Source organism: Drosophila willistoni, assembly GCF_018902025.1.
Source record: "Drosophila willistoni isolate 14030-0811.24 chromosome XR unlocalized genomic scaffold, UCI_dwil_1.1 Seg143, whole genome shotgun sequence".
Lineage (NCBI taxonomy): Eukaryota > Metazoa > Arthropoda > Insecta > Diptera > Drosophilidae > Drosophila > Drosophila willistoni.
In genome coordinates, this window is record NW_025814056.1 from 8291988 (window position 1) to 8305270 (window position 13283).

At 34.9% G+C, this 13283-nt stretch overlaps 1 protein-coding gene across 1 annotated transcript in view; it reads right to left on the reverse strand.

The window, feature by feature from the left end:
* The window catches only part of LOC6645365 (IQ motif and SEC7 domain-containing protein 3), a 46407-nt gene that overhangs the window by 25793 nt on the left and 7331 nt on the right, over positions 1-13283 (reverse strand). The window lies entirely within an intron of this gene.

Here is a 13283-nt window from a genome sequence, read left to right on the forward strand (position 1 = left end):
CTAGGCGGAAAAGCGTCTGCGAAAAACTAACGTTCGGCTAGCTGACTGAATGGAGAACTGACTGGATAACATAACTAAAGGCGTCGTCGTCCAAAGGCGGCTCCATAGAGAAACAGAGACAGAGAGATTGAGAGAGAGAGAAAGGGAAAGAGAGAGAGAGTGCTCTAACGAAACCCTTGTGTGACAGATGTCTCGTGCGGGTTGTTTTTCTCAATCTCCTTTTGGTGGTTGGTTGTAATTTAGCATTTTACATTTGCAAAAATAACAATTCACAACAACAAATGCATTTTTAAATATATTATTTATATTCATTCCTCATCAGGACAACTGATTTAGCTCCCCCGATCCTTGGGCCACTAAGTTTAATTATTCACACTGAGCAAAACTGTTGTAAAGTAAAAATTGTTTTATGGCGCTGCCATTAAACCTCATAAAATCATTCAGAATGGGTGGACCAACTGACTATTAACAACAATTTCCGTTAAACAAAGAGCGAGAGAGAGAGAGAGCCAGAGCTACAGGGGAAAATGAGAGCGATTCAAGCAAAGAGAGCGACAGCGACAAAAAGAGAGAAAGTAAGCATAAGCAAGGGGGTGGTTATCCTTTGCGGCATTTGCTTCTATATCAGGCCACAAAAACAAAACTCCAAAAATGCCGTTCAATAAGCAAACGAAAGAAAAGCCAAGCTCGAGGAATGTGCACCCCTCCACCCCCCCTCTCTCTCTCTCTTGTTCTCCCCACTCTCAAGAAGTGCAAAAAACGTGAAATCACAAAAAAAAAAAGACACAGCAGACATTGTGAGCCAAGCTACCCTTATTTTGAAATTCACAAGGGGAGCAAAATGTGAGAGAAGAAAGAGAGCAAAAAATAGAGAGGAAGAGATTTTTAAGGCATTGCCAACATAGAATTTACACAAATACACTGCAAGAAATCCAACACCATAAATAAAATCATCCTAAGCGGACAAGTCTTAAATGGTATATAAAATTATTTAAATGTCTTGAGTCAAGCATTTCGATTTATTAGTTTAATTTAGCAGTCCTCGGTAGATGAGTTGTCTAAGTGGCCTAGTCATTTAGTCAACTGAACAACGAGGATCCGGGTTCGAATCCTAGGCTAGTGTATGGATGTAGTTTTCGTCTAAACCGAAGGCCTTAGTTGCCAATGCTTGTAAAATATAGTTAGTTATATAGTTGATAGTTTACAACTATATCCTATAGTTTAATACAATACAGTTTAATTTAATTAAATTTTCGGATAATAAACAAATTCACGAGGGGCTAGTATTATGGCCGATATGAATTTGAAAACTGTAAAACAGAAGCGGCCTTTCAAAAGTTTTGTGGATTGTATTCTTTAAAAACTCAAAATTACTGAAATAAAATTAAAGTTACAAAAAATCGTATTTTTGTTAATATAAATTATTATCATTGTGGTCCCGTTTCATCATTAAGCAAGTTTTAGTTGTTTTATATTATTAGTATTTTAAGTTTAATAAACTAGATAATTTATATGAACAAAAATACATTTTTTTAACTTTATTTTAATTTTAGTAATTTTCAGCTTTTAAAGATAATCCATAAATCTTTTGAAAAGTCGCTGATCATGAATCTATTCTTACGCTGAACGATCGGTACTATAGGAGCCATACGATATAGTCATCCGATCTTGATGAAATTCGGTAAATCCGTTAATAAGAAAATATCAGTTTTTAGAACAATTGCTTATAAACTAACAAAGTTTTAGAAAAAAGTCGCCGTTCTCCACTGATCATGGAAGCTATATGATATAGTGGTGCGATCCTCTCCCCAGTGCGAGATATACAATTCACTGCGGTGCAGTTTAGGAGGAGTTAGCATTGATCCAGACCTCCGAACAGACTATATGATCTATTTTCATTGTGCTGATCGAAAATTTATATACTTTGCATGGTCAGAGATGATTCTTTGTATGCGTTGTTCACTTCTATATACAAAGTTGATTGGATTTTATTGCAAAGTTTTAAAACGAATTATTTCTTGGCTATTTGTGGTTTTGAAATAACATTTTCGGGATAAACATGCTTTGAGTCTAATTTAGTTGAATTTGAATGTTTTAAAAATTAAATCTATGCATTCTCTTTTTGGTATGTTTAGTTAACTTTGTCATATGTAGGCCCAAATAGTTTCGTGGGAAAAAAAGTTTAATTAATTTCCAATAATTACGTATTGCAAATCGCAAATTACATATGAAAACTATACAAATAACAAAAGAGAAGAATTAAACACCTTTTTTTTTTAGTTTTTTCATCATTAACTTTCCCGCCGTTGACTGTCAATTGACATAATTTACTTATTATTATTAACAACCATTTGGTGTAAAAGGGCACACACAATTTCCCAGGCTTGGGCTTAGTTCCAGTTTTCAAATGTAACCACACACACACACACACGTATATATATATACCCAATGCCCATATGCCTTGTTACCCATGATTAGAGGGTGAGAGCGAGCGGGTAAGAGACCCAGAAAATTGATATCCCTGCCTCCTCCCCACCAACGAAGCTATTTTTTTTTTTTTTTTTTTTGTGTGTGATGCGTGCTCAAGTTGCTGCTTTTTGTGTATATATTGTTGCTCGATATGTCTCCGCCAACTCCGTCTCCGTCTCCAACTGCAACTCCAACTCCTCCCTCCATAGAGTGTGTCTCGGCACTTTCTATGGCCCCGTTGCATGGCATGCTATGCAATTCATTCCATTCTCCAACTTCAGCATGGAAACCCAACTTCAACCAACCACCCAAACAAAGCCAAAGCACAAAGCACAAAGGTCTAGCAGCCGGCTGTCCCTCCCCGTTCTCCATTTGGTCTGAGGTTACCCCAGAGAGCAATGCGACTTCAATTCTTGTGCGCGCTTTTCAAATACAACAACAGCAACAACAACAACTGCATACAAGTATTTAATAATCAACAACAACAACGATAGTCGGGTAATTGCAAACTGCAATTGTGACTAGCCACGCCTCCACACTTACTCACTCACCCTTCCCCCTTCTCACTCCTACACTCTTAACTTGTTCGTGTGCAGTTTTTTTTTTTTTTTTTTATTGTGTGAAAGAAGTCGAAAGAAGTTCAAAACTTTGAATAGGCTTCTCAGGCATTAATATTTTAGTAGGCAGACTTTCGGTGGGAAGGGGGTGTTGAAGTGTGGGAGCTACCACGCCCCATAAAATGGGTCAAACGACAATGAAGCGCATCAAAAATGCAACTTTTGCTAGCAGGACACTAACAGACAAATTGTTGAACTAGTTGCAAGAAAGGGGAGCAAGAGAATGAGTGAAAAGAGGGAGGAGAGAGTATGGGCGAGATGATTTGGCGCCCCCCCTCAAACTAGAGAACAAACAAACAAAACCAAACCAAACACACCAACACCACAATGAACTAAAAACTGAACAACAAGTAGAAATCTGAAGTGTAAACAAAAAGAAAACCCATGCCACATTATCATCTTCGTCTTTATCTTTATCATCATCATCGGAATGGACTCGAGAAATGGAAATGGAAATGAAGATAGTGCAGCAGCAGCAGCAGCACCAGCAGCAACAATCATAAAGATGACAACCAACAACAACAAATAAAGCCAACGACCAACTTTGAGATGATGATGATGATGCTCGAGATGAATTAAGCGCAAAGGCAACAAAAGATTTTCCTCTTGCCTGTCACAATATTGGGACAATAGGGTGCGGGGGGATGTAGGAGAGGGGCGTGCGAGAAGGGGAGTAGAGACCAAAATGATGACAAGTTATTAGCGGGGCGTGTGCATTGCCCTCTATCATGAAATTTACATATATTAATCTAGAGAATATACAAAAGAACTATATAGAAAACTGATTTATATCTAAATTTCTACATGTCCCTCTCTCTCTTAAGCGGCTAATTATGTGAAATAAATAATTAAAATTGTTAAATAAATAGAAATCAAATTGCATAGCGAAAAACCACACGAAATATGTTGGAAAAACATTTTGTCAAATTGGAGCAGCTGCTGTTTGCTGTATGCAAAAATATTTCCATTCGCTTTGTGGCGAAAAAGTCAGCAAACGCTAAAGAGCACTCCATCCGAATACATATACATATGTATACACTCCCCGACATATCCAAGGGAGAACATGATGAGGAACATTCTAGCAGTTGAAGATGCAAATGGAGATGGACATGGAGTTGCTAATGGGAAAAGGGGAGAGACATACACTGAGAGAGACAGAGAGATGTTGAGATGGAGGGCAACAACTCAGTCCTTGTCACATTAGACAAAAAACTCTACCAAATAAAATAGAGTATATACTATTTCGTATACTCTTTTTCTTAATTCATACAAAGATACTTTATAAATGTTCCGAATTCGAATGAATCCTATAAACTACCTCAAACCTTTGATAGATCAAAATCAATTTCAGGTTATTAGTATAATTCTTTCCGACCATCTAAAGAGCCATCATTAGAGTTTGCTGAAGTCCCTACAATTGGCATGGCTATACAATATTTTCAGTGCTTAAACTAGTTGCGAATTACAAACGAAATGCCAATGCAAAAGGGCTAGCTAGACAAAGCTTACAACATCATTTTTTGTCCTTATCCAAGTTTTAAAATTTAAATTGAAATTTATACAACTTATTTAGTCTTCAAAATACTATCAAAATAATTCACAAATTATGAAATTATAAAATCTTTGCACATCTTTATAAAGAAATATTATTTCTGTGTCTGTTTCTTAATTTAACTTTACTTTTTTCAATTTTTTAGGAAGGAAATGCACTTGTGTTTTAAATTGAAACTGATATATACCAATTAGATTATAAATTCCATGCTTTTTCTATTGAAAAATAATAACAATAGCAACGATTAATCATTGACATTGATTACAAATTCTGCTCTAGGTATATCAATTACAAATTGATAAATTTGTTGCACTATCAACGAATTTGTTTACACTTTAAAAGAATTGCAAAGTAAGTAATGGAAAAAATAATTATAAAATCTGTGTGTGTGTGTGTGTTTGTTACCTATGTTTCACTTGAGAATGCAATTTCCTATCTAAATATGTAAATAATCAAGTTAGCCCTAATGAAAGTTTTCCTCACTTTGTTAAATTTAATTAACTTTTCATGCTAAATGCCAAAGTTATTATACCCTTTTACATGGGACATCGTATCATCACAAATGAATACGATGGGTGGCTGGGTGGTTCGAGTTAGGAGGGAGGGGAACCTGTCGCACCCGCTCAAGAAGCGAAAAACAAATGTTCAGGGCTCTGGGCTCTGGGCTCAAGCCCAAGAGCCTGGGGAAAACGTTGGACGAACAAGCGAACGAACTTTCAGTCGTCATTCAGTCAGTTAGTCAGTCAGTCAGCCAGTCGCCTCATTTAGGGTGAGAGGACAATGACGCCTTTCGTCACTGTGTTGAGATTTTCCTGGCATGCCTATACACGGAGATTTGTTTTTCCTTTCCTTTTTTTTTCGCAGTATGCGAAAATGGGAACAGAATCAGATGCATATATATGCGGATGTGGAGGATGTGGAGGAGGCTCTCGCTCTTTCTAGCTCTCGATGTGTGTGTGTGTGTGTTGCATCAACGCGCGTCATCCCCCAAATGGGTGAGTGCTTGTGTGTGTGTGTGTGTGTGTGAGTGCTCTTGGCTGCCGCTGCGTCGTGTCTTTGTATGTGGTGGAATACTTTTACAGTTTGTTAAACTCTATTTTTAGAGCGACGGCCATGACAAAAACGGAGGAAGCGAAGGAGACGGAGGAGGTGGAGAGGTGGTACAATCTCTGCTCTCTGTGTTTTTTTTGTTTTCTTAGTGCAACGTTGTGGGGGCGCTTGTTGGCTTAGTTTATTATTATTATTTTTGTAAAAATTTTCTTTCGTTTTCGATATGTTTTACATGTTAATATGACAAACACGAAATACATTTTTGTGCCCCAAACTCAATTGAATTTGGTTGTGCACCAATTTGTTACGTATGTCGTATAAGATTGAGAATGGGGAGGAGAGGAGGACAGGCAGAGTTTGTTAATTGGGTGTCGCAATTAAAGTGCAGTGGAGAGAAAGAGAGGGAGAGAGAAAGATAGAGAAAGAGATTCGCTATAGTTCATGCCCCCAGGAGGTTTATGTTGTTGTTGTTTTTTTTTTTTTTTTGAGGGGGTTACTCCTAGACGCTGGGCAATTAACGGTAACTCAATTTTCATACAAGTGCAAATGATGTTGGCCCCGCTTGACACTCTCCAGAGAAGAGATAGAAAAAAGAGATGTCGGCGGTGGTGGTGGTGTTGGTGGAAGAAGGTGGGTTCAACTGACAGCCAGTGATATAAATGTCTATGTTAGCCGCCTCGTCACCCCTCCCTCACTCCCACAACCACTACGATGATGACGACGATGGCGATAATGGTGTTATGGTTGTTGCTGATGGTGGCCAGTCCCCAAGACGGTAATATAATCCGCTAAGGCAACTCTCTAAGCAGCTTCCACTAAACAGAAACTAATACGAGCAACTATTAAATGCAATAACAACAACAACAACAACAAAGTGCAATTAAAAATTTCTGCTCGATTTTGTTGTTTTCTTTCTGCCAGCAGTTTTCAACGAATTTTGTATATCCTTGTATTATTGTTATTAATAAATATTTTTTAACCCATCCACAGCTTGCTGGCAAAATTTGCTCACATTCAGTCAGGTGGCAAAAAGGGAATTGAATATTGATTTTGTTGTTGTTCTACAAAAAGTCAATCCAGTGGAAAGATTATAAAAATAGATCAACATTTTTAAGCTTAGACATATATACTAACAATTTTTTACTACCTTTATATGTATGTATGTATTTTTCCCCATATATTCAAAGTCAATCATTTGTATATTGATTAATTAACATTTAATTTAATGTATTTTCAATAATTATGTTAATATTTTTGTGTTTAATTTGCATATATCACAATGAATATCAATTTTATGTGATAATAATATTTTTTTAAACATTTTTGAAACCCAAGAAGGTTACAAAAAATACTGATTAACATTTCTTGCTTAAGTTTGGCTCAAAAAAAATTTTTGTTGTAAAAGTCACAGTCACGAAAATTTGTTGTAAAAGTAGTAGGAGGTGTCAAAAATTAGAAATGCCCAAAAAAAAAACTTTTTGTTAGATTCAATCTTAAGTTTGTGAGCTGACCAAATGATCTAAAGGTAATTTTAGACTTATCACAAAAACCAAAGTTAATTAGCCACTTCTGAAAGCTGGCTAACAATTAATGGCTGTTATATAGCAGAAATCTGTTATGAATTAAAATCGGAACACACACAAAATCAACCTTTAGATTCTAATCCATTGATCGTTGCAAATTTATATTATATATTATTTCGATCGAGTGATATTTTAATAGCATTCTTTTTGGCAATAGTTCACATGGGTTTAGGGACTACTTCTATCTATAATTTAACCATGAACCGAGCAAAATTAACTATCAAAATTCATGCAAGGCGCGACTTTTTATAGTTTTAGTCAATTTGTTCAATCTAAGGAATCTTGAGATTATATTGTCCTGCCTATATCGTATGTTCTATCGACTGTACATGTAAAAGATTTTCGAAGATAGTCAGTACTAGAAATCTTTTATCAATTTTGAACTTCACTGCCTGTTCTACCCCCCCCTACTCGGGGAGTAGTTTAACCCATTTTGGACCACTGTTCGACTTTGCGAACAGCAAGTTTTGTATGTTTTTAAAGATTCTGTATTTTATTTGACTATATTTCAATCAAAGGGAAGTATATAGTTAGTTCGACAAAAATTCCATTGAATAAACCTTCAAATCCATTTTTTGAACCAGTTTCATCCCAAACTAAAACAGGCAGAATGTTTTATTCTTTAAAAAATATAATTTTGCAACTTAAAATCAGCCCGGTCCAAAATGGGTTAACAGTTTTTAATAGATTGGCAATTGAGTAGACAAATGAATGATATACAATTTTAGTAGAAAATATATATACAGAATAGAATCTGGTTATAACGTCCGTCCGGTTATAGCGACTAAAGTTCGATGAGTGATTGGTTGGTCCCAATACAAATTTATATGAAAGGGCCTCCGGTTAGTACGTCTTCCGGATATACCGACAAAAATCGTCGGTCCCTTGAGCGTCGTTATAACCGGATTCTACTGTATGTATGTATATATTTTGCACAATGTTTCGAATGGAATAGAAAGAGCTAATTGTTTTCTATCTTATCGGAATCGGTGGTTATCTGTGTGATAAGCATTAAGAGGAATAGTGTCTCATGTTGCCTATGTTAATCAATGGTCCCCACTTTACATGAAGAGGGAATCAAACAACAAGCAACAACTGGTTATCGTACAACAACAATAACCACAACAACAACACAGTCCGCGTCCAATGGCTATGACGACGTTGCCGTTGTCCGTCGTCGCCTCTGACAATCGATTAATGGCACATATAAATGGCTATCTTCTGGTTGGTTAGTTGGTTGCTTGCTTGACCAGCTAGTTCCCTGGCCCGAGCTGGCCTGGTCAAGTTACTACTTTGACTTGGCTTCGTCTCACAAGTAAAGAAACAAAAAAAACCAAAAACAAAAACCGATTTCAATTCGCTTTCAATTTGCATGTTTTCGTTTTCAACGTTTTTTGCCTTTTTGTCGATGAATGGAATTGAACATAAACAGCATTAAAAAATATTATACATATATATATATATATATATCTACATATATATTGTGGGCGTTTAACTGAATGCGTTCAACGGCGCCGCTGCGACGACGATACAACCAAAAAAAAAAACATTGGGTCACCAATCATTCCATTGGCGTCGGCGCAAATGTTGCCGATGGCTGCGTCGTACATTGACGTTGGCGAGTCAACAGCAACAACAACAACAAAACCAACAACGACAACTTTAAGCTGCACAAACAAGCTAAGGTCAATTTCGAGAGTGATGCGTTGCGATGCGATGCGATGAGCAAGACAAAGTCATTGGAACATAACTCGAAGATCAACACACAAATAATAACCCTCAAAAAAAGAAAACTTTACAGAGAGTCACCGATTTTAAGATACCCTATAATCTCGCATTAGCCGCCACAAACTTTTCTTTTTGACCATTTTTAGGGAGTCTAAGACTTTCTTAACTAATAGTCCTTTTTTGGCCAAATTTTCGCTCATTGTTTATCGTTTGACTATCCTTAATGTACATATGTATCATCGCTAACACCAAGAAGAAAAAAGTCTTACACTTACTCTTAAAACAAGAGAAAAGTACAAAAAGAAAGCAACTTACACAGTTCTCTTTTATAACAACATGTAAGGTAAACGAGCTAATTACGCCGAAATTATTAATATGTAATTTGAATTATTTTTTACATTAAACCTAAAATGATACACTTCTTAAACAGAAGTATTATAAAAACAAACGAAAATTGCTTCAAACTAATTAACTCGAAATGAATTGTATTTAAATGTCTTTAGAGATCTATAACCATTTACTGTCATTCATCATCAAATGCTATGATAAAACCCAAGGAAAAATCTCTATTTGCTTAAGAACAAACGACAAACTTCCAATCATTAATCACAGAGAGGTCAAAAATGAAGCAAAGAAACTAAAGACTATCCAAAACGTGTGAAAAAAATGAACCATATCGTTGTTTTTGTTATAAAAAAAACTATAATGTGCATATGAATTTATGAATTTTTAAGCGGGTAACTCAGCAGAAATTGAAACATATTAACAATTGCATCAAGCCAATCTCTCATTAAGGCACGCACGCAGGGGAAAGAAGATATGCATATGTAGTTTTTGTGGTAAGAGGGGGAAGGGAATATCCCACACAATGATATATGAAATACAAAACATCGAGATTTCGGGATATTTCGTTGACAGATTCTACATTCTTAGGTATGGGAATCATTTATCCATTACAAACAATCGAAATAAGTCCAGTAAATGCCTTGATCGAAATGTGCTTTCGTTTGGCCGATTAATTTTGATACTCTTCGATTAATTCGACGATTATTCGACAGTTTATTAAACCTAATAAAATGTCATAAATACATATTTGGTATTGTTAATATGTATCGAAATTCGATTAGTTCTTGTGTTTTTCAATAAGTTGTTGAAAAAGTTACTAACTGAACTTGAAACTCAGGTCTAGCCTAGGGTATAAAACGAAATATATACAATATATATATATGCATATATAAATCGTAAGACACTTTGCTGCTGCTGCTGCGCCTACACTTACACATATGGAAAGCGAGTGAACAGCTGTCGAATTTACGTGCTTTTAATTTTTGAACAAAATTTCATTTAAATATTTAACAAACAGATAGAAAGAGATAGGCGGAGAGTGAGAGAGAAAGAGAGAGAGAGTGAGAGTGCACTCTAATGATAGCCATGAAAAGGCAAGCCAAGATGAAGAGTGTGGGAGGGGGGGTTTCTTATTCATGGAGTGAGGGGAGTGGGCGCGGAGGTAAGGGGTCTGAATAGAGGGAAGGAAATTAAGCAACAACGCATTTTCTTGGCACCCGCAATTGGGGCATGCAAGCCAAGTAGGAAGCAAATGGTGGGGGAAGAAGCTACATAGAGGGGGCAGAGGCGCAACTACTCAGCCACGGCGATGAAAAGCCAAACACTTCTCTCTCTCTCTATCTCTATCTCTCTCACTTAAGTAGAAGGAGGAGACAATATGTGGGTCAATGTACAACTAATTTTTCACTTTTCTTTTATGGTTTTTTAATTTTACAACATTAATATTTCAAAGCGAGATGGAGAGAGAGTGAGAGAGAGAGAGAGAGAGAGAGAGCGGAAGGGAGCGTCTGCAATGCATCTTATTTATTGTTTCTATGGAAATTTTTCTTCTTATTTTTTGTTTTTTGCTCATTTTTTAATGGTCGAACCCGTGTTAATTGATTGACAGCGGCAGAGACTCAGGCACGCGCTGCAGCTGCTTTCCTGTTCCTTTATATTGTATTGAGAATTTGAAATAACAATTTTTGTTTTTTTTTGGTACATTGTAACGACATTTTCAAACGCTTGCAAAAGAGCCCAGTTCCTCCAGCTGAAAGCTTTGGGCCAGGCCGGAAGTGCCTGTCAGTTTGTAGCAATATTTAATTATTCTCGAGGCGAGGAGTTGAAGAATTAAAACAAATTAGAAAACACTTTGTTCAACAGAGACAGACAGCAAGAGAGAGAGAGAGAGAGGGAGAGGGAGAATGAAAATTCGTGTTTGTTTTTTTTATGCTTAGAATGTCTGCAATAGATTATTCTGATAAGCCACATGATTCACGGTTAAAAATAATCTAAAATAAACTACACCAACAATGTTGAAATGTTGATAACTGAAGTCAGCATAAAGGAAACTTAATAAAATGAAACATTTAGGTCATTTTGATAAATGTTATAGAAACTTATTAGTTCAAGTACATATATTATTCAAGGTCTCGTTAGACTAATCATTTATCAAGAAATGTATATATGTATATACATACACATACATATGTATGTATGTATGTGTATGAAAACCAACAAATATTCTTAGGATTAAAGTAGTTAGCTCATAAGCTATAAAACACATAACTAATTAATTTATTAAATGTAGATTGACTAGAAACTAGAAATCTACGCTTATCCACCCCTTTTTTTAAGTTTTAACTAATAACCACTCTGATCTGGCCAATTCCAACTGCATGTTTCTCTACTAAAACAAACATGATCACAACTTAAACTCAATAATTATAACGAAACTTACAGTGGCTGATTTTGAAAAAACTTGTATAAAATTTCAAGTTTTTCCGTTTCACATAATTTTTAATATATTTCAATTAAGAAATTATTAAAAAATTTCCCGCAAACTTCATTTTAAAAAAATATTTTTTTTAAATAATTAAAAAAAAATTTAAAGGAAGCAATAAAGCAGTTTATATAGTCAACTTTGAAGACGAATATCTTTAAATCAAGTTAAGTTTTAGTGTTAAATAAAACTTTTTTTTAAATTTTAATTTAGTTCTTAAAATTACAGTGCGGTACTTGCATCTAAAATTGATTTTAGTTAAAAAATCTGTGAATATTAAAGATGATTTTTGAAAAAATAAACAATCGGCTTGAGATTTTTTACTTTTTCTAATTTGACCCACTAGTTAAGTAAAGATTAACGACAAACCCTGCGATTAGTACCATTTAAACTGATTTTTTTAAAAAACACATAAAATATTTCAATTTATTTCAACGGAATCATCGATCTTTTTGAAAAAGCTTATTATCTCGGTAGTACATATATGTATTTTTAAGCTCGGTAAAATAACACTAAGTAAAATATTTATTTTTTAATTTAAAATTGGTTTTTGTTTACTTATTATCATATTATGACAAAATGTTTTTATCGAACTTTAAAACTATAAAAATTGTATAAAAATACGAAACTTTCTGTGTTTGAACATTAATTTGCCGCTTTTTTTGACCACGCCCGAATTAAGTTTGACCCTAAAAACTTTTTTGAAGTATTAGAAATATAAATTTTAAGTTTCCAATCGATATCTGGTTTGGTTCAAAAGATTTTTGCCAGTAACTTCACCGGAATCAGCCACTGTGCGTCGGTTGAATTGTTTCGTAATCGTATAAAATGTCAGTGAAAACTTTTAAATATTCTGTTTATTTTAATGGTTCACTTTGACATATTTTTTAAGGATTAATCTATGCGAATTACAAAGGGTTTTATTGTATGGTTTTAACCTAAAAGTTGTATTAATATCAATCTAGAAACATTCCACCTAGCATTTCAAAGATTGCTTTTATCAGAAATTACCTTCATGAGTATATTTAGAGCAGTCTTGTTGAACAAATAATATGATTATTTTCATACTTGAAGACAAGACAAGAAAATAAGAGACAACAAAAATTAGTCATCCATGTACTCAAAATCAGATTTATAGAAAGTATCTTCAATAACAACAAGTAAGGCTATCGCCGTGTATAATTAAAACTATGACACTAATAAGAGTCAAAACTGATTAAAAGAAGTTATGATATTTATTCGACTCATCATGAGGAGTCGTGACTAGGGTAACATTTTCTCCCTACAAAGGAATCATTTATGTTTAGACAACGAGATCACAGAAAGGACTTAAAAAGGATTCGTATATGATCAGACAGTCCACCTTTTTTTTAGCCACCTGAGAAGACCTTTGAGAACAAATCCTTTCAGCAAATAGTACAAATCTTTATCTACCACTTAAATTAATTAAGATGGAC